The following is a 26,855-nucleotide window of genomic DNA, read 5'->3' as shown; positions in this document are numbered from 1 at the left end:
AACAAGTTTAGTTCCTATTCCATTCGTTAATGTTCCTAACATTCCATTTCAAAACCTAATCTGTTTGTTAAACATGTATTTAATCCTTCCAAATCAATTTTAATTATAAAAATTGTATTTAAAAGAAAGTTATAGTACCAACATAAAAATAATTTTAGGGGATTACATATTTGAAAATGATTTTAACCATAAATAGTAAAAGTAATTTTAACTATTTTAATATTACTCCCAAAGACTAATAAAGGGGTGTTTGAAGTAAAAGAGTTACATTGTAAAATCGTGGGTTCACAACAACTTAATGTGTTAATGAAGCATATAGAAATGATGATATTTTAGTTGTGGGATTGGTGAACTCTTCTTATCAAATTAGTGGGCGAAGTTCACGATTGTACTCACAACTTCAACTTCTTGGATCCAACACCCTGGGTTAACAATATTCATACCCGACAATCGTTGAACTAAAAAATATTAGATGAACTAGCATATGTACTATTCACAAAATTCTGTAGCCTTGAAAAAAAAATCAAACTTCAACTATTTTTGGACGTCCACTAGATGAAGCACTGGAATTACCATTGGGGAATTGGTTGTGCTTTGGAGCATTACTTGTGTTAGAAGAAGATGAAGAACTTTTAGCAGATCGGAGGTTGTTCAAAACGACGGCACACCAATCCCAAAGATGCAGCACCACGAACGTCCCAATCCCTCCGATCAATCCATAAGCAATCGAATATGTCAACGGCATCAAAATCATCGTCAAAAATGCCGGAATTGCTTCTCTCATATCTCCCCATTCAATCTCCACCATCGATTTCGCCATCAAAACTCCCACCAGAATCAACGGCGGCCCCACGGCCCACGCCGGGATCGACGCTAGAAGCGGCGTAAACCAAAACGCCATCATAAAGTATCCCGCCACCGTCACTGCTGTCAGTCCTGTTCTTCCCCCCTCCCTGATTCCCGTTGATGATTCTATATATGCCGACACTGGCGACGTTCCGAGCAGAGACCCAACCACAATGGCGAAAGCGTCCGACATGAAAGCGAAATATTGCCCCTCGAAATTCCCGGCTGCGTCGACGAATCCGGCGAAACGGGCGACGGAATACAGAGTTCCGGTAGTGTCGAGAATGTCGACGTAAAGAAACGTAAACAGAGCTTCCCAGAAATGGGGTTTTCCTAAATCCACAAAACTCAAAGCTCCGGCGGTGGTTTTAATCAAATGTACGTCGACGACTTTCTTGAAATACCCAAATGCCGCGTCGCCGACCGCCGTGTCGGGAAACACTGTAACGGTCGTTTTGCGAAACCAAGAAACGGCCGTGACAAAAACGACACCGTAAATCATCGCGCCTTTCACGTTTTTCACCAAACAATACGCAATTATCACGAATCCCACCGCGCCGAGCCAGAACGTGGGGCTTTCCATTCGGTTGTTAAGGCAGAGAATCTGATCTGAAACGGCGCCGTTTGGGACCAGACTGACCGTTCCATTTGGGGCAGTTACAACTGCAGCTAACGCTGCCCGGGAATCTTTTGGGCAGGCTCCGATTGTGACGAGCGTCGAGGCGCTGAATCCGACGAGCCCAATTCCTTCATTGCTCTGTAATCCGATGAAGGCGAGGAATAATCCGATTCCGGCCGAGGAAGCGATTCTGATCGGTTTTGGAATTAATTTAGCGATTTTCGCTCGTAATCCGACGGCGGAGATCAGAAGGAAGATTAATCCCTCCATGAAAATGGCGGTTAGTGCGCTTCTGTATGGTAATTGACCGGAGCCGTGAAACCCGACGACGGCGTAAGCGAAATAAGCGTTAATTCCCATTCCCGGCGCTAAGGCTAAAGGGAGATTTGCAAAAACGCCCATTACGAAACTGCCGATTAGGGAGGAGGCGACGGTGGCGATGATTAGATCTTTCCGGGTGGTTTCAAGGCAGGCAGCGTAACCCGGGTTCACAGGTCGGAATTTGCACGAGTTGTCCGGTTTGACGACGTGGTGAATCGGACCGGTGCAGGTGGCGAGTGGGATGGTCGAGTCGGAACAGAGGGGTGTGCAGTCGGACACAGTGCATGTGCCGCCGGAGTCAGTTAGGATGCTGGCGTTCACGGCGAGAATGTAGGCCATGGTGAGGAAAGTGGCGGTGCCAGCACGGAGCTCCGTTGTGAAGGTTGTGTTTCGTTCGGCGAGTTTGAATCGCTGTCCAATGCGGGTGGTGGCGACAAAAGAGTTAAGCCGGGTCGGGAGAGATGGATTCTGTTGCGTCGGTGGTGGTGGTAGAGCCGCCGCCGTCTCCGCCGCCATGGGAGGAGAACTTAGAAGAGTGGGTGTGGTGTTTGAAGTTGTTCAGAGGTTTTTTTTCCTCTCCCAATGAAATAGCTAATGATTTCCAAATAAGAATTGAAAACGAATGGTAGTAACGTTTGATTGTACTTTTCAGCTTTAAAGACCAAACTGCCATAAAAGGTTTTCCTTTTTTTTTTTTAATGATATAAATTATTATTTCCAAATAATATATATAGTATTTAAGAAAAGAAAATCTTATACATGTGTAAAAAAGTTCTATGATATAAATTGACTTTTCGATTGAGCATAGAAGAAAGGGCTGTGTAGAAATGTTTTTCAAAAAAAACTTCGTGTTAAAAATTTATTTCAATGAATTATTAAACACTCTGATTTCTTTCAAAATTAATTATTTTTTAAATTAAACACTTGAAAATATATTCTAAACCCATCTAAAATATTTAAGCATCTATTCTTATTTAATAAATCATAGCAAATTTAATTCTCTATCTTTAATGTAATATTCTTCTAAAATAAAAGTCTTATACACGTGTGATAAACATTTTAGAATATAAATTTATTAAAGTATTCATGGTCGTGCATGGAGACATCTGTTGACTTAGAATCTTAAGACACTTAAGCATTCCTACTTCTTTAAGAAATCATAGCAAATTTAATTCTCTATCTTTAATGTGATGTAATATTCTTAAAAAGGAAAAAAAAAAAAAAAAAAAGTCATTTGGATATAGAGAGAATGTAAATTTGGGATAAGAGAGAATGTATAAACCTTATGATGGCCTCTTTCTGAATTTTTTTTATTAAATAGAAAGAAATAAAATGTCAAGATAGGGTTGGAAAAATCTAACAAAATAAGTTTTTAAAATTAAGATAAAAGAAAAAAATTATAAAAATTTCTCTCATAAAAGACTGTTTCACGACAAGAAGTGTAGAGATCACCTCTTGACAAGTAGGTAAATGAGCTTCTCAAAAGACTCAAGCACAGATGAAAAGTATAGTTTGTTGAGCACAATCTCGTACAGAGAGATATACACACAACTTACACAAAAACTTGCCTTCGAACCACAACTATTCTTCTCACAATAAGTGTTAGCCTAAAAGCATCGAGAACGTCCAACTAATTACTCACTTCTTTAGTAAAGTAGCAAATATGGACTAAGATCAACCATCAATCAAGAAAAGAAAGAATCTAGAAAAATAAGATTGTGTAGACAAAAATACAAAATAAAAGCATTTCCAAACAAAACTAGTGGAGGGTGGAACATCATACTTGACATCATAGAGAAGAAGTTGTAGAACATAATGGACAACATCATTGCTGGTAGAAGTAAAAACAATATAGCCAACACTAGTGTGTACTTACACCCCCATAAGTTGAAAAAAAAATATATTTGGTTAAAACATCATCGTGATATCTATAATTTAGAAATAATTCAATTTTAGACATGTATTTCTGATAAATCTTAAATTTAATTTCTAATGATAGTTCATTGATGATATTTTTTAAAAAAATTATTATTTATTAATATTTTTGTTCTAAATTTTAGAATTATATTTACATGTATATTTTCTTAAATGAAAAATATTGTTATCATTTCACCAATTTTGACCAATATTAACTTCAAAAGACTGAATTGAAAACTGATTGAAAATATAAAGATTTATAAAGATTAAATTCAAATAAATTTCAAAATATAATAACCAAAATAATATTATAACTTGGTATTTAAGAAAAGTAAAATAAATAAATAAATAAAGTAAAAGACTTGGAAAGAGTATATATATATTTGAATGGTTGGAAAGAGAGTATTAATGTGGCATCTCATTGGTATTTGTCTAGTAGAGAAGGATGGGATCAAGTTGGCTATTGGTGAAGCTTGATTGAGGAAGATATTCATCCTAGCTCAATTGATTGGATGAAGAATAATGAACTTTTAAATAAAGAGATGATAGGATTCTCAAGGTAATAACTATACATCCATCTTTTCGATTATGTGTTCTTTTTGTTGGCCATATTTGAAAGTAATTAAAATTTACTTTTGTTATATTTAAAATATTTTCATAAGTACAATGATTCAAAATCAATTTTAGTGGTCGAACTTTTAGACCTCGTTTGGTAATCATTTCGTTTTTTGTTTTTTATTTTTGAAAATTAAACCTATTTCCTTTCAATTTCTTAAAATAACATGCATCTTTTTTAGGTACAATAGTTGAATTTGTAACTAAATTCCTAAAATAGAAAAGAATTTTTAAAAACTACTCCTTTTAGTTTTCAAATTCTGACTTGATCTTTAAACATATTGATAAAGATAGATGTGTGAGTTTACAAGTTTAATTTTCAAATTTAAAAAATAAAAAATTGGTTCTTCTTTCCCTTCGTTAGTCTTGTTTGTGCTCTGGTTCGTTCCTATTCTCTCTCCCTTTTCCTTTTTGCATTAAACATGATGTAAAGGGAAGGACTCAAACTCCTTACCTTTTGGTTAGGGTATATATTTTATCCTATTTGAGTTATGTTCCTATTAATCAAAATTCATAATTCAACCAACGAAAAAGAACTCTAACATGTCTTTCTATCTAAAATTTTATTAATTTCATATTATATATATATATATATATATATATATATATATATTATAATTCATTCAATACATAATAAAAAAATTAACGATATTTTGTGCAAGAATTTATTAGAGAGTTAGAATTGAAACACACTTTAAAGTTTAAGTTAAAAATATAATACTTGTTGTAATTTAATAAAATTGAGAATTTTTGGTTAACATTGCTATAACTTAGACAAGTGAAGGGTGAAAATTAATATTTTTCCCAATATCTTTTAAACATTAGGAAAAGGAAATTCAAAATTTGAAATTATAATTTTCTCTAACTTTTAAATCCAGTTAATAATTACTCTTTTTTTTTTTTTTTTTTTTTGAGATATACTAAATTGTTCTAAGAAAAATACTGAAATATGACAATCCACTAAAGTGCTCAATCATAAATTTTCATGTAGTAAACTTTTATTTTTTAAAAAAGATACTTTTTAAATATTGTTTCTTTTATAATGAAAGGAATGCACATAATGAAGTGCAACCAAGTATTGCTCTCATTATCTTAATTTTTCTAAGCAATTCTTTATTTAGCCCCAAAAGAACGAATATTGTGGTGTTCTAAGAGTGGCAGATCAAACAAGAACTTGATGAGCGAAATCCGCTGACGAAAAAAAAAAAGAGCTTTTTTTAATGCTTCGCTTCTCTCCCTATCGGTCGACCTCTATTAGGTTCTTATTCAAGGGAGTTTAGTCTAAGGCTGACTGTTGGGAATCATATCAGATGGAGCAAAGCCATACCTGACTGACTTAGGCAGCTGCTTTGTCTTAGCATTCTGCTCGTCCATAAAATTATTTTACAAAATTTGATGTATTACTAAATTATTACTTGACACACAATCCAAGAATCCGTATTTAGATATTTTCCTTCCAGTTAGAAAAATTAGACATTTTTAATCCCTAAATTTTAAATAGTATATTTTGGTTCCTAAAATTTTAAGATCAAATATATATATTTTAGTGAATATACCTAAATCCCAATATCTTAGCATTTATTTACCGAGTAGTGTTGTTGCTTCCTTTTTCAAGTTTAAATTAAAAACTAAAATTGAGTGAACACTAATTTTCTTTAAATTACAAGTGAAAAAATACATCAGACATCCATTGCTTCAAAAGCTACAAAGTTTAAGCTAGGTACAAATCAATAGTAATTGAAAAAGAAATAACATTACAAAAGTTTGAACAAAAGGTCTTCTAAAACTACCGATTTTGATACTCTCTTAGATCACTGATTAACCCAAAAGCTTAAGCTCAAAAGTCGAAGTAAATTTAATATAATAACCTTTTATTTCTTTTGTTTTAGAACAGAACTCATATTACACCTAAGGGGCCTAATGAGGACACATTTCATCCTACTAGAGTCAAAAGAAAAGAATTCTCATACTATCTCGATTTATTGTCTGCCATGGTAGAATATTTTTAAAAATAGTGTGGAGAGTCTACTAATATTTTCAAAATTATTTACAGAAAACAAAGTTCTAGTAATAGTATAGTAAGCATGATATTCCCCTAGTACTATAGATGTCCATAGGAAGGGGGATTTCTCTCTGGAAATTTGCATAGATCAGATTTCTTATCGGAAAATTTTTCATTTTTTTAATTAATTTAATTACTATTGAAATTTTTTAATTAAATAGTTAAATTTTTCACTAATTTTTTGATGATTTTGATGATTTAATTTGACAAGAAAATTTTGAATTTAAAGAGAAATTACCCAAATTTCTTCGTAGAATGAGATAATTACCTACCAAATTATTTATATATTTTATATAAATATTAATGTTCTTAATTCAAACATATTGATTATCTTTGAGCTGAAACATATACATTATCTTGATGAGTAAAAAATAAAATTTGAAATTCAAATATAATATTTATATAACAATAATAATAACATAACAACAATTATTATAATATAATAACTATTAATAATATATATATATATATATATATATATATATATATATATATATACTAATAAAAAAAGCAAACGGGACAGTGAGAACCATCCTCGCTTTTGTTGGAAATTATTTTTCTCACTCTCCTCAACTTCATGTCTAAATTGAGAATTTCCATGAGAATATGAACATCTCTGTCTACAACTATAGCCTCAACACGTGGATATTTTTATTAGTATTTTCACATTTCCATAGATTTGATATTGATGTGAGAAATAAATAGATGATTCTATTATATTGTAAAAAAATCTAAAAAAAAAATAAAATATAAACAACACGATGTGAATAATGTAAATATAATATAAATAATAGAAATGTAAATTTGTTTAAAAATAATTGAATGTTTATTTACTAATTTAATTTAATTTTTTTTTTATGTTTTTATACTTTTTCAGATGTTATTTTATTTATATTTTTATTGACATTTTCATAAAATTAAAATTTCGATTTTTTTTTTTTTTTGTCAACATCGACGTTTTAAACTATAATATTTATGTTCCAATCCTTAATAAATGTGGCCTATAGAGAGAGAAAGTGGGGTGATTGGACACAGGGTTGAACCTATCCCAATTTTTATTCCAAATTTGATAGGAGGTTGGGATCCATTATAAGTGTTGCATTTGTGAGGATGGTTTTTAACTACTCTTTCTTTTTTTTTCTTTTCTTTTTTCTCTTTTTTATTCTAGATAATATGATGAAATTGATTGATGGATTACTTACATAAATGGTCCATATTTAAACTAATGAGAATAGCATTACAAAAGTTTTTTTTTTTTTTTGGGACAAAGTTTGTGCATTTTACTTTTAGCCTCCACTTTTTATTTATTTTTAATATTATTGTTTGAGACTTTTGTGTATATATACATACATATATATATATATATACACACATATATACATACATACAGACATACATATATACATATACATACATATATAGATAAAAGTTGTTTAAGGTGTGGATTTGTTTTAATTTCTATTTTAAGTTTTAACAGTGATCTCCTCTTTTTGGTTGTGGAGATTTAAAATGTTGGTGTAATCAATAAATTTTTTTAAAGAAAATTTTAAAAACAAAAAATTCAAAATAATATATTTTAATAAATAAATAAATATTTTATATTTTATTAAGAGCAAAATTGCTTATAATTTATATTACATTCACATTAATAACAGTTAGTTTTTTTTTTTTTTTTTTTTACGTTTTATCATTTTTTTACGCTATAATAAAAATATCGATTCAACCTTATGTCTATATTGAATATATTAATATATGAAAATATCGATAAAAATTTAATACATTTCTCACCCCACCCCTTATCATAATAAATGCAAGTTTGCCAAGTGATGAAACTCTGAATTTTTTGCCTACCTCAAATAGTCAAGTTTGAATATATCAGTTGAGGTATGTTAGGTGGAGGATCTGAAATTCTGACTTCTTAATCGATAGTTCATATATATCATTTGAGGTATGTTCATGTTGGTAAGTACCTGCTTGTAATGATTAAAATACCGATGTCGATATTGCTATCAACATTTCAATTTTACGGATATATCGACAAAATATTGATATTGACGAATATTTATGTAAATCACAAATTTTATAGAATTTATGTAGATTAATAATTAAGTTGTTTTTATTCCTCAACTAAGTAATAGATATTGTTATTTATATTCTTGTTCATATTGGACTGAATAGATGACACTTTGTTTATGTTTTACCAACGTTAATGAAAAAAATGTTGAAGATATTCATGAATATTTAATATCGATATCAAACCCATTGATTTATAGGTATATTGACGGATATATTTATATATCAAGGATACTTCCATTCTTACCTACTTGTTTCATTATAGATAAGATGGGTTCTTGCATGGACAATTATTATCCATTTGAGGTTGTTTGGGGGCCCAATATAAGATGGTATATCCCACATCCTATATTATTTCGGTGCTTGGAGGCTCATTATCCTATCTCACCGATTTTAATTGTTTGTGGGCCCATTTTCGGAACGTGTTTCGTATCTCACCATCATTTTCCTTCCATGTATCGTATATCATCTCAGTGCTTGAACATACTCGATCATACTCGATCGTTCAAACTCGATCAGAACTCTCCATACATCAGAACTCTCCAGACATCAGAGCTCCCCACATTCTATATCATCTCAGCACCCCAAACACCCCAAAGTAACAACGGGTGAAAAAGTGATGGTAGATTTTGGTTTTATTATCCTCATGGAGGACGAGGCTTGATTTCTAATTTTCATCTTGATAAATTCTTTTTGGGAATACAACAAACATATTGGTAGATATCGAATTGTCACCTTCAAAATTATAATTAAAGCCTCATTTGATAATAATAATTTGATTTTTGACTTCTTGTTTTTGAAAATTAATTAAGTTTATAAATATAGATTTCATCTATTACTTTCTATGTTTTATTGTCACAATTTAGGGGCGTTTTTAAAATCAAACTCATATTATATTTTTATTGATTAATTTTTAGTTAGCAAACAGGTTTAAACTCTGTATTTTTTTTTTTTTTTAAGGAAAATGCATTAAAAAGAAGAAAAGGACCCAACGTTTTTTTTATTAATTCATTATTACATTTTGTTAAGAATTGATTATTATCTAATAGTTTTATTCTAGTTAATTAAATTATTAGAATAAATTAATATTGTAGCATTTAATTATTATTTTAAAATTTAATATTATTTTAAAAATATATAATTTTGAAGTAATCAAAAGTATGAAATAATTATTAATACTATCTCAAAATTGATACTCTTTTGATGTGTGACCAAGTACTTAATAATGGTTAAAAAAAAGAAATTTAACCTAAAATACATAAATAAAAGAAAAGGAAATGTGGTTTATTAATATAAGAATACGTATATTACATCATTAATAAGGAGATTAGATTAAAAATTACTTATTCTACCTAACTATACATGCTTAATTATTCGAGCTAGAAATTGATATTATTAGTTCCAAAGTTGTTGAGAGTTTAAGCTATTATATATAAAAAGGAATTAGAAATTGATGGAAATGTATATACAGTTTGACTCAAGATGTCAAAAACTATACTTGTTTTGTGTTATCCTCATCTAGTCTAGGGTTTCGTTAGACAAATCTACTCCATCCAATCTCACCTTCTCACTCTTTTTTTTTTTAACCCTAATCTCATTGAGAATTAAATTTCACCGGGTCCATGTCAGAGACAACGGGGCAGTCGTTACACCATTCGTGCAGGTCTTAACATTCTCAAACTTTAGATGTCCAATTCAGCTCCAAACACCCTTTTAGTTGGTTGACCAAGATCTTTAGATTTTGCAATCTCTAACCTTTATGCTTTTTTATCTTAATGAAATGAGGTTATGTTTACGGCAGGGAAAACGTAATAAATCAATAGTAAATCTGAAAAGTGGGTTAGTTTGATTATATTTAGTGTTGTTTACTTGTATTTCGTACACATACTGACATCTAGAGCTCACTTCCAAATCTGTAATAAGAAACGTAAATTGATTGACGAATGGAGGGTGCTCAATCCAAATGCATTTGAAAAATTATATTGATATTGTTATCGTTACCGTTATAATTATCGTTATTGTTACTATTACAACTTGAGAATTATGAATTTGTCACATTTACTGTTATTGTTACCGTTATCATTTGATTTTAACTGGTAATAGTAATGGTAACAGTAACAGTAAATGTGGCAGATTCATAATTCTAAGTAAATGTGATAAAAAACAATCCAATTACATTTCCGACTGTGATTTGTTGAAGTCAAAAGACTATATAAAAGTAACATGTAAGAAAAACAAAATAAAAATTGATTTGTAACTAATTCTCTCTTGTATATAAAGCTCCATTAAATATCAAAAAGCTTAGAGAAAAAAGAATTAGAGAGTTAGATATTTATCTGTATTTGATTTCCCCTTCAAGACTGAGAACATCACCATTAGAGAAGCAGCTTGAGATCTGAGAGAAACAAAATGCTTTTGCTAATATTGAATGAACTGAGAACTCAATAAGGAGATTAACTTCATCTCAACATGTGAGAATTTGTGTTGCTAAGTGGCTTCATTAAAATCACACATCAGTCCAACTTCTTTCATTTATTTTGGGTCATTATATTCTTTTGGCCTTCAACAAAACAAATAAAGCCTATTAAATTGGTATCAGAGCAGAGAAATTCAAGAAATCAGTTCTTAAAAGATCAAGATTCAAGTTCTTGACTGAATGATGGTAGTAGCAAGATTTTATATTGAAAAGTTTGATGGTAAGAGAGATTTTGAGCTCTGGAAAGCAAAAATCAAAGATCTTCTTGGACAGCAAAAAGCAACCAAGGCAATTCTTGATTCAAAAAAATTCCACCAGAAATTACGACAGATCATAAGGAGATAATGAATGGAGTTGCTTATGGTACAATCATTCTAGATCTCAATGATAATGTCCTGAGACAAGTTCTAGATGAAGGTACTCCTTATACCATTTGGAAAAAATTAGAATCTTTGTACCAGTTTAAAGATCCACCCAATAAAGTCTTTCTAAGAGAACGTTTTTTCACATATGAGATGGATGTCTCCAAAACTCTTTCTAGGAATCTAGATGAATTCAGAAGAATTTCCTCAGAATTCAAGAAAATTGAAGATATATAATTGGAGAAGAAAATGAGGCATTTATACTTTTGAATTCATTACCAAAGAGTTACAAAGATGTGAAAGTTACTCTTAAATATGGTAGAGAAACAATCACTCAAACTCTATCATTTCTACCTTAAGAATCAAGGAACTTGAATTAAATGTTCAAAAGAAAGAAAATATTAATGGTGAAGGAATATTTTCAAAAGGGAAATCAAAAAACAGTGGGAAGGACAACAAAACACAACCTAATGATAACGGAAAACATAAATTAAAGTGTGACTACTGCAAAAAAGATGAGCATAGCAAGAAAGATTGCTAGTTTCTGAAAAAGAAACAAAACCAGAAAAATAAAAACCATCAACAAGGAGAAGCTGCAGTAGGAGAAAATGGTTTGACCTTAGAGATGCTCTTGCAACCTCAAATGATAAGGGAACTCAGAACACTGAAGAAAGAATTCAAGATTAGGTCTTAGACTTAAGGTGGTCATTTCACATGACACTCTCTGAGGGCTGGTTTTCAACTTACAAGCCCTATAAAAGAGGATCTGTCTATATGGGCTATAACAATACTTGCAAAATCATAAGCATTAGGTCAATCTGTCTTAAAATGAAAGATGGGACAGAATAGCTTATAAGAAATGTAAGACATATCCCTGCCGAAAAAAGAAATTTACTCTCATTGAGTATGCTAGATGTTATAGGCTATGAATACAAAGGAATAGGGGGCACTCTTCAAATCATAAAAGACTCCAAAGTTGTGCTAACTGGAAAGAAAAGGAATGGTGTTTACATCATTAGTGATGTGGAGATTTCTCACACTACTCTTATGGCTACATATGCAAATCCTACAGTAGGAGAATTATGGCACAAAAGACTGCCTCATATCAGTCAAAAGGGTCTGCAAATACGGTCTAAGCAAGGTGTGATGCCTAAAAATATTTGTGAAAAACTGAATTTTTACGAACATTGCATACTTAGCAAGGTAGTAAGACGAAGCTTCATTAAATCTCAACATACAACTAAGGGAGTACTTGATTATATACACTTTGACCTATGGGGACCATCTTCAACTCCATCTTTGAGTGGATCAATGTATTTCTTAACCTTTACTAATGACTTTTCTAGAAAAAGTTGGATATTTTTCCTAAAAATAAAGATCTAGTTCTAGAAAAATTTAAAGAATGGAAGCTTATGATTGAAAAACAATCTTCTAGAGAAATTAAATTTCTTAGAATTGACAATGGTTTGGAGTTTTGTTGAGAAGAGTTTAATAAATTTTATAGAAAAATGGCATTACAAGACAGCAGACTGTGAGATATACCCCACAAGAAAATGGTGTTGTAGAAAGACTTGATAAAACAATTATGGAGCATGTTAGATGCCTCTTATCATATGCCTTATTGTCTGAAAAATGGTAGGCTAAAGTTGCCTCCTTCACAATCTTCACCTTAAATAAATGCCCATGCTCTTCTCTAAATTCCATAACCCCAGAAGAAAAGTGGTCTAATCACCCTCCAAACTTAAACATGCTTAAGGTCTTTGGCAATGTGGGTTACGTACATCAGTCCAAAGGAAAATTGAAGGCAAGGGCAGTAAAGTATATGTTTGTGGCTTCACAGAAGGTATTAAAGGTTACAGGCTAAGGCATCTTATTGAGAAGAGATGTGTTCACAGTAAAGATGTAATTTTCAAGGAAGATGAAATGTTCATGCTTAAAAATGACAGCATAGACCAGATATTTCAAGGTCATAATACTAATTTTGAGGTGGAGTTACCCTTAGAAATAAAGGGTTCAGTGACTCAAGAAGATCCTAAAGAAGAGTCACCTACTCATACAACTGAGGAGAATGAATCAGAGGGCATCTCTGATACTAATAACCTACAAAATTACCAATTGGCCAATGACAGATAAAGAAGAACAATAACACCTCTTATGAGATATAATTAGGTTGTCTTTTCTTATGGAGAAGCAGATTTTGCTTGCATAGCTGATGAGACTAATGATATGGAACCAAGCACCTTTGATAAAACTATTAATTTACCTAATGCTCACAATTGGATTGAAGCAATGAATGATGAAATGCATTTACTAAAGTGAATGAAACCTGGACTTTAACATCTATCCCTAAGGGGTTCAAAACAATTCCTTCTGAATGGATATATAGATATAAAGAAGAAATACCAGGGGTTGGACAACCTAGATTCAAAACAATGCTAATAGCCAAGGGTTTTCTCAAAAAGATGGAATAGATTACACAGAGATCTTCTCTTCTATTGCCAAGCAAACTTTTATAAGAATGTTTATGTCTTTGGTGGTTCAAAATAACTTAGAACTTGATCAGTTGGATGTGACAAAAACTTTTCTACGTGGCCACTTAACAAAAAAGATCAATATGGAACAACCCCTAGGCTACATCAAACAAGTTGAAGAGGACCTAATTTTTCAATTAAATAAATCCATATACGGACTGAAGCAAGCTCCTAGGTTCTGGTATCAGAGATCTGATGAGTTCATATTAAATATTGGATTCCTGAGAAACAACTATGAAAGTTGTATTTACATCAATTCAAACTCTTTCAAAGACAAAGTCTACTTACTCTTATATATAGATGGCATGCTCCTAGTAGGGAATTCTAAAAGTGACTTGAATGAAATCAAAGCTATGTTGAAAGGAAATTTGAAATGAAAGATTTGTGAGAATCGAAGAAGATTCTTAGAGTGGAAATTGTTAGAAATAGAAATAAGGATGAACTACCTATTAGCCAACACAGCTATTATGAGAAAGTCCTAAAGAAATTCTGTAAGGAAGAGGCAAAACCAGTCACCACTCTAATAGCTCATCACTTCAAATTGTCGACAGCAAATCAGACTATATGTCAGAGTTCCTTATTCCCAAGCAGTAAAAATTTTGATGTACTTGATAATTTCAACCACACCTGACATAGCCTATGGAGTTTGTTAGGGTTGATGCCCTAAATCTCGTGGGTCCTGTAGTTTTTTATTGTAATGTACAAATAATTTTATTTATTTAATAAAGTATGAGATATTTTATTCGACATTTAGTAGCATTAACCAACAAACCAATAAACTAACATCCAAGGTTATTTTCTGTAGCTTAAACATGTATGTAGACATATAGGTGGATCATGTTTAAGTGATAACCTAAATGGTCTATAGTAAATGGATAAATCTGGATACTTTATCCTGATGACACTACGAATACGACCCACTTTATAGATGTTACAATTGTTGTAAAGTACTAAAAATGATCTGACCCTGATTATTCATGTAGAGACATATGAGTGGAGGTATTCTAAAAAAAGGAGTTTGTATAAGATTGAACCACAAAATGATTAGTCTCGTTATATACCTCGTTAATAGTAGAGACTTACATTTCATCAGGATGACTATAGGTTACATGACCTGAATCCTAAGTGAGTTGTGAACTCCTGCCTATAAAGGCGGTCCTTGATTTGTATGGGTGAAAGTGGCCAGATCGCCAACTCAATAAGCCTACCATTTTGGAGATTTATCTGATTAGGGAGCTGGAAACATAACTACACAAGACAGAATTCATTCATTCCCTAATGTCGAGGTAAGTAGATAAATTGCTCCCTTAATAGCTAATTTTGGGGCTTGAACAATGTGGCACCATACCCTCCCTTGACCCAAGAAGAGTGGTCATAGTTAGACTATGACTTATTGTTCATTAGAGGGATTAATGGTAATTAAGGAGTTAGATGTAACTATAAGAGCAAAATGGTAATTTTGTCCATCTGTACTTACAAGCAATTTTTAAAGGGTCGTCGCACTGTTGACTGATTATATTCAATGGACACAGGAATATATCGGTAGTGCGAAGAGTGTAGCTGTCGATCTTTAGTGGAGCGACTGACATTTAATGGATGTTGAATAATTTAATTAAAGAAGTTTAATTAATTATTCAAATACCATTGGAGTTTCAATCTACAAGTCTATGAGGTCCCCTTTATAGCTCAACAGGGATTATTGAGAATCAATTTTGGATTAATTTAAATTGTTCAAATTAATTATATATGATATAATTAATATAATATATTTGGTGCATTATAATATAAAGTTTATCTTGAGAGGAATTAAATATTTGAATATGATTCAAATATTAATTATATGGATGATATTCATATAATTAAATCTAATATAAATGTGATTTATATTAAACACCACAAATGATTGAGAGAATTCAAACTATATATTATATTGTATTTGATACAACGTAAACCATAGGTTATATGTTATATTGGATATATATATATATATGTCTGTGTGTGTGTGTGTTTTATAGTAAGGTAGTTAATTTATAATTATATATATACATATATTAAATAAATTGAATTTAAATTTATTGAAATTTTAAAATGGAGGGAGTTATTTCTAACTCTCTCCCCTTAAATCTCTCAAAACTCATAAATGTGGGATGGGAGTTGGGAATTGGTTTTTTATCTTCTTCTTCTTCACGATAAAAAGATACATAAGGTTTGTTGTATAATTCAATTTCCAGTGTGTGTTCTCCAAAAAAAAATTTCCTCTTTTCACAAAACTTTCTCCCTCTCCCAAAAAGATCTCACAAATCCTGAAGATTCTCTACCCCTACAGAGAATACAGAGGAAAATCTTGTGGTGGTATCCTTATTGACAGTTCTTGGTTTGAAGTATTCATGATCAATTGGGAGGGAATACGCGAAGAATTGATTTTTCAAGGGTAAGATTTCCCTTTTCCTTAATTTCCTCTATTAATTAGCATGCTATAAATTTCACTGTTAATATTCAATTTATGTACTATAAATATGGATTTCTATGAAAATAACATTTAGGACCGATCCCGCTTTCGCTACAGACCTCAGGGTTCCTTTAAAGCTAGCCTAGTCAGCCGTTATATATCAAATCATGGGATAAGACACTAGGAATTCGCTAATTGGATCCTCAGATACCTTAATGGTACTAGAAAGGCTAGACTTATTTACAAAAGAAATGACTGTAGGAACCCTAAGGTTCACAGTGGAAGCGGAGATCGTTTCCAATTCATAATTTACACATAAGTGCAAATTTTACAGAACAAAAAAGACTATACATCAACATAAATAATTTTACAGCATGCAAGATGAAAAGAATTAGGGTTAGAAAGTGCTTACCCTTGAAGAACCATTCTTCACGTAATCCCCCTTCTTCACGAATAATCACGAACAAGAAACCACAATGGCCACCACCACAAGAATTTCCTTTGTATTCTCTGTAGGGGATGAGAATCACAGGAGGTGTGTGAAGGAAGAACCATTGAAGGTTTACGCAACGGAATGCGAGGATCGTCCTAATTTTTATTTTTTAAAAAAACCAAAATTACAGAATTAAAAGAAAGAAAGATTATGCATTCTAAATAAAACTTACAACATGCTTTTCTATAAGAAAGGGAGAAAGAAAAAACTCACCTTTGAAAAACCCTTTCTTCAAGAACTCCCTCGAACAAAATCACGAACGGATCTTCTTCTCCAAAAGGGACCCCAACTAAACGGAGCCTCCTGCATTCTCCTTATGGATTGAGAATGGCAAGGGGTGTGGGCTCTGCCTTAGAGTTTTGGAAGAGGGAAGAAGATGGAGAGGAGGAGAGGGAGGAGAAGAAATTTTTCTTCTTTGTACTTTTCTGTGCAGGGTGAATCCAGAGAGTCTGTAGAGTTAGATCCACCAAATGTGGAAGAAGAAGATCACCCTTTCATTACACGATCATTATGAGAGAAAAGATGGGGGGAGAGGGGATGGAGTTACTCCCTTTAATAAAATAAAATTTATTTTTATTATTATTATTATTATATATAATAACAACCTTATTGTATATATAAACTATATGTTATATCCCATATAACACATAACCTATAGTTTTATATTGTATCAAATACAATATAACCTATAGTTTTAATTTCTCTCAATAGTACATGACATTTAATATAAATCACATTTATATTAAATTCAACTATATGAAGCTAATTCATATAATTAATATTTGAATCATATTCAAATATTTAATTTCTCTAAATTTATTCATGGTATTTAATATAAATCATATTTTTGTTAAATTAATTACATGAATCTCATTCATATAATTAGTATTTGAATCATATTCAAATTCTTCTCATATTACCTTATATTATAATGTATCAAATAAATTATATTAGTTATATCACATATATAATTAATTTAATTAATTATATCATATATAATTAACTTAATTAATTATATCATAATTAATTCTCTCAATTAATTTGAACACTTCAAATTAATCCAAAAATAATTCTCAATTAAATCCCTGTTGAGCTATAGAGGGGGCCTTATGGACCTTTAGATTGAAGATTCAATGGTACTTGGATAATTAATTAAACTCTTTAATTAAATTACCCAACATTCGTTAACTGTTGGTCATTCCACTAAAGACCGACAACTACACTCTTCGTGCTATAGATAAATTTCTATGTCCATTGGATATAACCAACAGTACGATGACCCTTTAAAATTGCTCGTAAGTATAGTTGGGCCAAAATTATCGTTTTGTCCCTATAGTTACATCTAACTCCTTAAGTACCACTCCCTTTAATGAATAATAAGTCATAGTCCAACTATGACCAAGTCCCTCTCGGACCAGGAGAGGGTGTGGCCACTATGTTCAAGCCCCGGAATCAGCCTTTAAGGGAGAAATTTATCTACTTGCATCGAGGAAAGAGTGAATTTCGTCTCGTGTAACTGTGTTTTCAGTTCCCTAGTCAAACCAATCCTCAAAATGGTATGCTTATTGAGTTGGCAATCTGGCCACTCTCACCTATACAAATCAAAGAACTGCCTTCATGAGCAGGAGTTCACAACTCACTCAAGATTCAGGTCATGTCACCTACGATCATCCTAGTGAAATGTAAGTCTCTATTATTAACAGCGTTATATAAAGAGACTAATCATTTCGTGGTTCGATCTTATACAAACACTTTGTATAGGATACATTCGCTCACATATCTCTACATGGTTGATCAGGATCAAATCATTTGTAGCAGTTACAATACTTGTAACACCTACAAAGCGGGTCATATCTATAATATCACCAGGATAAGGCACACGGCCTTATCCATCTACTACAGACCGTTTATATTATTATTTAAACAAGATCCACTTGTATATCTCTACATACTTGTTTAAATTACATAAAATAACCTAGGATCCTAGTTTATTGGATTGAGTATATACTTGTAAAATAATAATTATTTTTATTAACAACAATATGTTTATACAAAGTTTACAAACTACGAGATTACAAGGAGATTTAGGACACCAATCTTAACAGTGTGGTTTATGTGTTCTTTTGGGAAAGAGAGAAAGTTTGAGAGAAGAATTTTCTTCTGTGTATTCTTTTTCAAAATCACAGAGAGAACTATCTATCACCTTCAAAGAGTAGGGGAAGATTACATTACTAAATAAAACTTTCCCTACCACAATTCATCGAGAGATAATTAAGGGGAGGAAGTTGTAACTCCCTCCCTTTAATTTTGTAATTTAAATTTAAATTAAAAAAGTTTCATTTAAATAATAATTATATATATATATATATATATATATATATATATATATATTAATTATTGATATAACATATAGTTAATTATATGTATAATTATTGTATCAAATACAATATAACCTATAGTTTTGATATTTTATCAAATACAATATAACTTATAGTTTTATTTCTCTCAATAATACATGGTATTTAATATAAATCACATTTATACTAAATTTAATTATATGAATCTCATCCATATAATTAGTATTTGAATCACATTCAAATATTTAATCCCTCTCAAAATGAACTTTATATTATAATGTATTTATCACACATAACTAATTTATTTAATTATATCACATATAATTAATTCTCTCAATTAATTTGAACCATTCAAATTAATCCAAAATTAATTCTTAATAATCTATGTTGAGCTGCAAATGGGACCTTATAAACCTATAGATTGAAGTTCCAATGGTGCTTGAATATTAATTAAACTTCTTTAATTAAATTATTCAATATCCATTAACTGTTGATCACTCCACTAAAGACCAACAGCTGTACTCTTCGCACTACAAATATATTTTTTTGTTCATTGGATATAACTAGTCAATAGTGTAATGACCCTTCATAAATTTCTCGTAAGTACAGCTGGGCCAAAATTACTATTTTACCCTGTAGTTGCATCTAACTCCTTAAGTATCACTGATCCTTTTAATGACGAATAACTCATAGTCCAACTATGATTAAACCACTCTTGGGCCAAAAAAAGGTGTAGTGTCACGTTGTTCAAGCCCCGAAAACAACCCTTAAAGGAGAAATTTATCTACTTACTCCAACATTAGCGAATAAGTGAATTTCGTCTTGTATAGTTGTGTTCTTAGCTCCCTAATCAGACGAATCTGTAAAATGGTAGGCTTATTGGGTCGGTGATCTGGCCCCTCTCACCCAAACAAATCAAAAGACCGTCTTCATAGGCATAAGTTCACGTCTCACTTAGGATTCAGGTCATGTCACATATGGTCATCATGATGAAATGTAAGTCTCTATTATTAATATTGTTATATAATGAGACTATTCATTTCATGGCCCGGTCTTATATAAACTTCTTTGTATAGAATACCTCCACTCACATGTCTCTACATGAATGATCAAGATTAGATCATTTATAGCATTTTACAACAATTGTAACATCTACAAAGCGGGTCGTATTCGTAGTGTCACCAGAATAAGGTACCCAGCCTTATCCATCTACAATAAACCATTTATGTTATCACTTAAATACGATTCACCTGTATGTCTCTACATACATGTTTAAGCAACAGAAGATAACCTTGGATGTTAGTTTATTGGTTTGTGGGTTAACGCTACTAAATATCGAATAAAACATCTCATATTTTATTAAATAAATAAAATTGTTTATACATTACAATTACAAACTATAGAACCTACGAGATTTTGGGTATCAACCCCAACAACTCTACTAATCCTACACTTATTGGCTATGTTGATGCAGATTATGCAGGTGATCTAGATAAAAGAAGATCACTATCGAGATATTTCTTCCTATTGGGTCAGAACCTATTGAGCTAGAAGGCCACTCTTCAATCTGTTGTTGCTCTTTCAACAACAGAAGCAGAGTTCATAGCCTTATCTGAAGCAGTTAAAGAAGCTTTATGATTAAAAGGACTTCTACAAGACTTTGGCATTGAATAAAATAATGTTACTATTTTTTGTGACAATCAAAGCACCATCTATCTACAAAAAAAATATATATCAATTTCATAACAGAACCAAGCACATAGATGTAAAGTATCATTCCGTGAGAAATCAAATTGAATACGGTAAAATCAGGGTTGAAAAGATTCATATCGATGATAACGCAACAGATATATTGACAAACCCTACATCTCAGCTCAAATTTCTGAAGTATTTGAAGCTGATAGGCTTCAATTTTCCTGAAAAGGGATGAACACCATCAGGAAAGGGAGCAATTATTTCTTACGATACTTTCAAGGTGGAGATTATTGAAGTCTTAAGACTATATGAAAGTAACATGTAAGAAAAACATAATAAAAACTTATTCGTAACTAATTCTCTCCTATATATAAAGCTCCATTAAATATCAAAAAGCTTAGAGAAAAAAGAATTAGAGAGTTAAATGTTTATTTATATTTGATTTCCTCTTCAAAAAGCTCCATGAAATAAAATTCACGCTCCTTCTTCTTCTTTCTCTTCTTCTTCCATTCAAAGACTGAGAACGTACATCACCATTAGAGAAGCAACTTGAGATCTGAGAGACAGAAAACGTTTTTGCTAATACTGAATGAACTGAAAAACTCAATAAGGAGAATAACTTCACCTCAACGTGTGATAATCTGCCCTGCTACGTGGCTTCATTAAAATCACTCATCAGTCCAACTTCTTTCATTTCTTTTTTGTCATTATATTCTTTGGGCCTTCAACAAAACAAATAAAGTCTTTTATTATTCACTACGATCTATTAATGAAATTATATTACAATTACATCAATTTTCATTAGAGATGGGCTAAACGTAATCAAAATGTTTTATTGTTTTTTTTTTTTTATAAAAAAAACTAAAATAAAGTGGTCAAATGATCTCTATTTGGGAGGGTCAGATTTCTGCATGAAAGTTGTGGGCATATACAGTAAAGGTCAAATCAAGAGGTAGGAGTGGGCATGGTTTGGTACCAAAATAAATGTTAAAAGCTCCATCCTTTCAACACCTGACTTTTCTTGCCCTCTTCGTTGGGTTACACATAAAATATACCAATATTTTCTTTTAGTTTCTTTTTCTCTTTATGCAGTAACTTTTGAAATTGTTTGTATTCCTCTGTCATATCATAACAACCATAAATATAGTTTAGCCATAATTGATTTGTTTTTTTCCTTTTAAAGTTAGGAATTTAGATCTTTACATTTGGTTTCAAATGATTCTATTAAAAGAAATTAGACTACATGATATAAAGGCCACATAAAAAATAAATTTTCATTTTTACTTTTCTAATCGTGGTTCTAATTTTGAAAATGCAAACAAATGTCTCACATTAGAAATGGAAAAGTAAATTTTATAATATGTAAAATATAGGACTATATCTATATTTATAAAGAGTTCTTTTTGATGAAATTAGAAAAAAGTAAACTAACAAAAGCTTAGACTTAAAATGGAGATAATATCATCTCTTTGTAAAGATTGTTATATCCATGAAATCAAGCAAGTTATTGAATAAGAGGCTAGAACCCAATGTTACAATGCTCAGATTGATCAAAATTTTAACTAATTGAGGGTAATAATCAAATTATATTAATTAAAAAAGTAGGGTTTTGGTTGTTTATAAACTAGAAGCGTTGTTTATAAACTAGAAGCCGAAGTCAATTAATTAATGTAATTTTACTGCATGCGAAGATTAGCGAACTTAGGAATCAAGAATTTGACCATAGATGATCATATCTATCTCAAGATATCAAAGATATCAATTGCTCCCTCATACTCGCCAAACATATGTTGTGTATGTTGAGGGTTGCCTTGTTGCCTGGGAAAGGCGACGATGGAAAAATGTGTGTCTCGATAGGAAAATGTCAAAGCCTTGAATTTTAGGTTGATCAGTTGAGTTGGAAAATATATATTAATAAGGAAATAACCGAGTTGAATTCGACCTAGCACCCTGTAGCCTTAAGCGCTACAACTACCTTAATATCCTCAAAGTTACATGTAATTACAGGCGTGTTAGAGGAAGGGCATTATAAATAATCTCGTTGGACTACCCCAAAAGAAAAGAGTAAGTAATCACTAAAAGAAAGTCATAGTTTTAGCTTAACTATACAATCTATGTACTAACTAAGGCATTGGTTGGTAGGCTTTATACCTCACAGTGCAAGGAATAATTCTCGTGTAGGTCAGCTCAGAGAGCGAGAGAAGATTAGGAAAAGCTAGCAGATCGGTGGACAAGGCTACAGAAGACATGACGACGACAAATGTGTGCGAATTTCCTACATATACCAACACATATGTCAAGTTCACCAATGCTTAAACGAGATATCTGAAGCTAAAGACATATGTCTTATAATTAAGAGGTTAGAGAATTGAATCGCAAATAAATAAAGAGTTGTATAAAAGGAAAGCTTTTTCCCAAATGTACGGAAAGTTGGATTTATGAGAGAAAAAGTAGTGATGGATATAAAACAAACAAAGAAAGACAGTATTGTGTAGCTGTAGATTGCAAAGATAGAGGAAGATTTGTGGGGTCTTTGTAAGGCATTGAAAAGTTTGGTCCTATTTTGCAATAAGTTTTCCCAATTTTGAAATGCATTTTGCAGAGGTCAATAATGTTACATTACATAATTTACATTAGCAGCTTAGTGGATTCTGAATCATAAAAAAGTGATAAGTTTTTCCATTTTCCATTATAAGTCCCTCTCCCTTTTTTGAGCTTTGAATGTGCCTCAGCTACGCACAAAAATAAATAGAGTCCTTATGCACGACTTTTTTTTCTCTCTGACACATTATATTTACGAATTAAATAGAATAAAAATAAAAAATTTTGTTAAATATTAAATACTTTATGAGACCAATGTCTATTTTAGTACTTTTACTTTACAAAAGCTTGAAGTTGTGTCGGGTGAAAATTTAATGGAACCAATCTTTGGTTGAGAATTTCACATTGATAAATTTTGAAAAGGGAGTCTCGTTTTTGTACTCTAACTTTAGGCTATGAGTTTGGGTCCTAAGGGGTACCCATGTTTTGGAGGGAGTGAGGAGATAAACCAATATGGGTTCGTTGGATGTCCCACATGCGTGCGCGACTTTAGAGGTTGAGCGACCTTATATAATGAGACGACTACTCTCCTCTTTTAGTCTTTCCTGCCTTGAAGAACCTTCTTTATCGAATAGGAAGAGAATGAGGGCCGAACGAAGAAAGCATCCGTCTTCTTTTCCTTTTCTTTGTTTTGGTAATCACAGGAATCGCTCTAGGGCCTAGAACGCGTGAGCAAGTTCTCTTCTTCGGTACAAACTTGAGACACCAAACAACCGTAGTTACTCCATCACGAGGGGAGTGGAAAGACACTGAGGGAGAGGTTCGAAGACGCTCGATCGGAACAACAGCCAACAAAGACCGTAAAAAGTTTGAGATATACTCAAATTGATAATAAGTAAATGAACTTGTTTCATAGGTTGTCATTTTATTCATAGAAAGCTTTGGGATCATATGAAAAGTGAAAGCTAAATTTCTACCATTTTTATGAAAGTACCAGGTTGTATGAATAATTGATGCCACACTTTCTATTCAAGTGGAATCTCTGCTATATAGCTTCAGGTGTGACTTGTCAATTAATGAAAGTGGACTTTGTAAAGAGTGGAGCATAATTCATATGCAGGTACACGAGTCCATCTTTGCTCAATTCGACACCTTTCGCTTAAACATTGGAAATGTGTTAAGACACAACATTACACTTATGTGAATTTCTTTGTGAGTTTAATCCACATAGATTTGAAGCATTAATAATGCATTTACTATCCACACTAACTTTTAACATAATATACATATTCAATCAAATCAATCGCATTGTTTTTTATTCATAGGTTTTTTTAGTTGAAAAAAAAAAACTGAAGATTGAGATTCAAACTGCTTATCTTAATTAATGGTGGTTATATATATATATATATATATTAAGACAATGTATATTTATGTAATGTGTGACCATACCCTCTCGTATTAATTGCACCGAGGCATCAATTAAAGTTTTTTCACCAATCTTCCACAGAGAATTTTTATGTACGCTGGATCAAACTTTAGTGTATAAATGCCTACCAGATTTTATGACGTATACTTGTTTGGCATAATAAATGTATATATATAACAAAAAAAAAATAGGGAAAAAAATCTAATCCTACAATATTATGGAAGGAGTCTATACCTCCCATCTCCATATGTGACACGTGTCACCATCATATTTTTTATATTAAATTTTTACGGGCTTCACTAATATTTTGAAACAATCATTGTTCTTTTTTTTTTTTTCAACTAATAATTTTCTCTCTCCATTTTTAATTTATAGGGCAAATATCAATTTACACTCTTGAACTTTGGTGATTGTATCAATTTAAATCCTAAACTAATCATTTGATCAATTTAAATCCTAAACTTTCATAAATATCAATTTAAATCACAAATAATAATTGTACCAAATTAAACCTTGAACTGTTATAACTATATCAATTTAACTCTTGAATTTTTTAAGTGTGTCAATTTAAGCCATCTATTATATTTTATTTGGATATACTTATAAAAGTTAGTTTAAATTAATATATTTATGAAAGTTCAAGTTTTAAATTGATATGCTTATGAAAGTTTAGGGTTTAAATTGATATCATTATTAAGTTCGAGTTTAAATTGATACTACCCAAAAAGTTTATGATTTAAATTGATATTGTTGGGTTTTATGTCCTAAAACTCATGGTATGTAAACAATGGAGCTTATTCTGAAAATTCAATAATGTTATAGAATAGATCTATTGCTTGAATAGAAATCCAATAAACCTAAAAGTTCCTTGACTATTGGATGAGTATGTGGAGGCATGAAGGTGGATCAGGTTCGAGTAAATAGTCAAAATGATTTATAGTACATGGATAAGGTTGGGTACCCTATTCTGGTAACACTATTGGATACAGTCTGCTCTATAGTTGTTATAAGGAGTTGTAAAGTACTATAAACGAAGTGATCCTAATTCGTTCATGTTGGACATGAAGAATGGGGGTGTCCTTGTGCAAAAGAGTTTGTACAAGATCGGACCACGAAATGAGTCACTCTTACTTTATAATGTTGTTTACTGTTTAAGACTGACTATTTAAAAGCGATGACCTAGGTAACATGACCTTAATCCTGAGCTAACTATGAATCCTGTTTACCTGAGATTGCCCTTAGATTTGCATAGGTGAGGGTTGGCTCAACAGTGCCGGCTCAATATGACTGCCATTTTAGGGTTAAGACTGGATAGATAGCTGGGGACATAGGGTGCAAGAGGGAATCACTCCTATCCGCTTTAAGGATAGTAGAGAGGTTGTTCCCGTTGATTATGAGGCTTGAACAAGGGATGCCACCCTCTCATTTGGCAAGAGAGTGACTCGGTTTTGTGATTGGATCACAAAACAATTTTTCATTAGGGGATCAGTGGGGACTTAAGGAGCAAGAGGTAATTTCAAGGGTAAAACAGAGATTTGACCCAGTCGTTATTACGAACAACTTGTGAAGGGTTAACTTACTAATCATGGTTATATCGAGTGGACATAATATATCTACAGTGAAGGGAGTTCTAATATGGGCTTTAGTGGAGTGACTCATTAGTTAACGAATGGGAATTAGATCGGTCTAATGAGTTTAGCCGATTAATCTCAGATCGTTGGAGCCCATGATCCGTAGGTCCATGAGGTCCCCCTACTAGCTCAGAAATGGAATTGCTCTAGTGTAGCATGATAAGTTAATTTGAAACGTTCAAATTAGAATCAAACGAAATTGAAGAAAATATATTTAAATATGATTTAAATATATGAAGATGAATTTATGTAAAAATTTATTAATTAGAATTATTTAAATTATTTAAATAATTATTTATTAATTTTATTAGAAAATTAATTTTTGAAATTAATTTGTAAAATTAATAAATTTTGATTTTAGAAATAAAATATGATTTTAAAATCAAAAATAGATTTTTGAAAATTGAAAAATCACACAAACTTGAAAAAATGGGTTTTTTC

The 26,855-nt window shown here is 31.5% G+C and overlaps 1 pseudogene across 1 annotated transcript; it reads right to left on the bottom strand.

Moving 5' to 3' along the window:
• Positions 1–375: 375 nt before the first annotated feature.
• LOC120074147 (adenine/guanine permease AZG1 pseudogene) lies at positions 376–2,403 on the bottom strand (annotated as a pseudogene). Its single transcript, XR_016528643.1, has one exon. The product of XR_016528643.1 is annotated as an adenine/guanine permease AZG1 pseudogene (transcript).
• Between the last annotated feature and the right edge of the window lie 24,452 nt (positions 2,404–26,855).

This window comes from Benincasa hispida, chromosome 3 (assembly GCF_027475165.1).
Source record: "Benincasa hispida cultivar pf3 chromosome 3, pf3_genome.v1.1, whole genome shotgun sequence".
In the NCBI taxonomy this organism is placed as follows: domain Eukaryota; kingdom Viridiplantae; phylum Streptophyta; class Magnoliopsida; order Cucurbitales; family Cucurbitaceae; genus Benincasa; species Benincasa hispida.
This window is presented reverse-complemented; position numbering and strand designations above follow the sequence as displayed.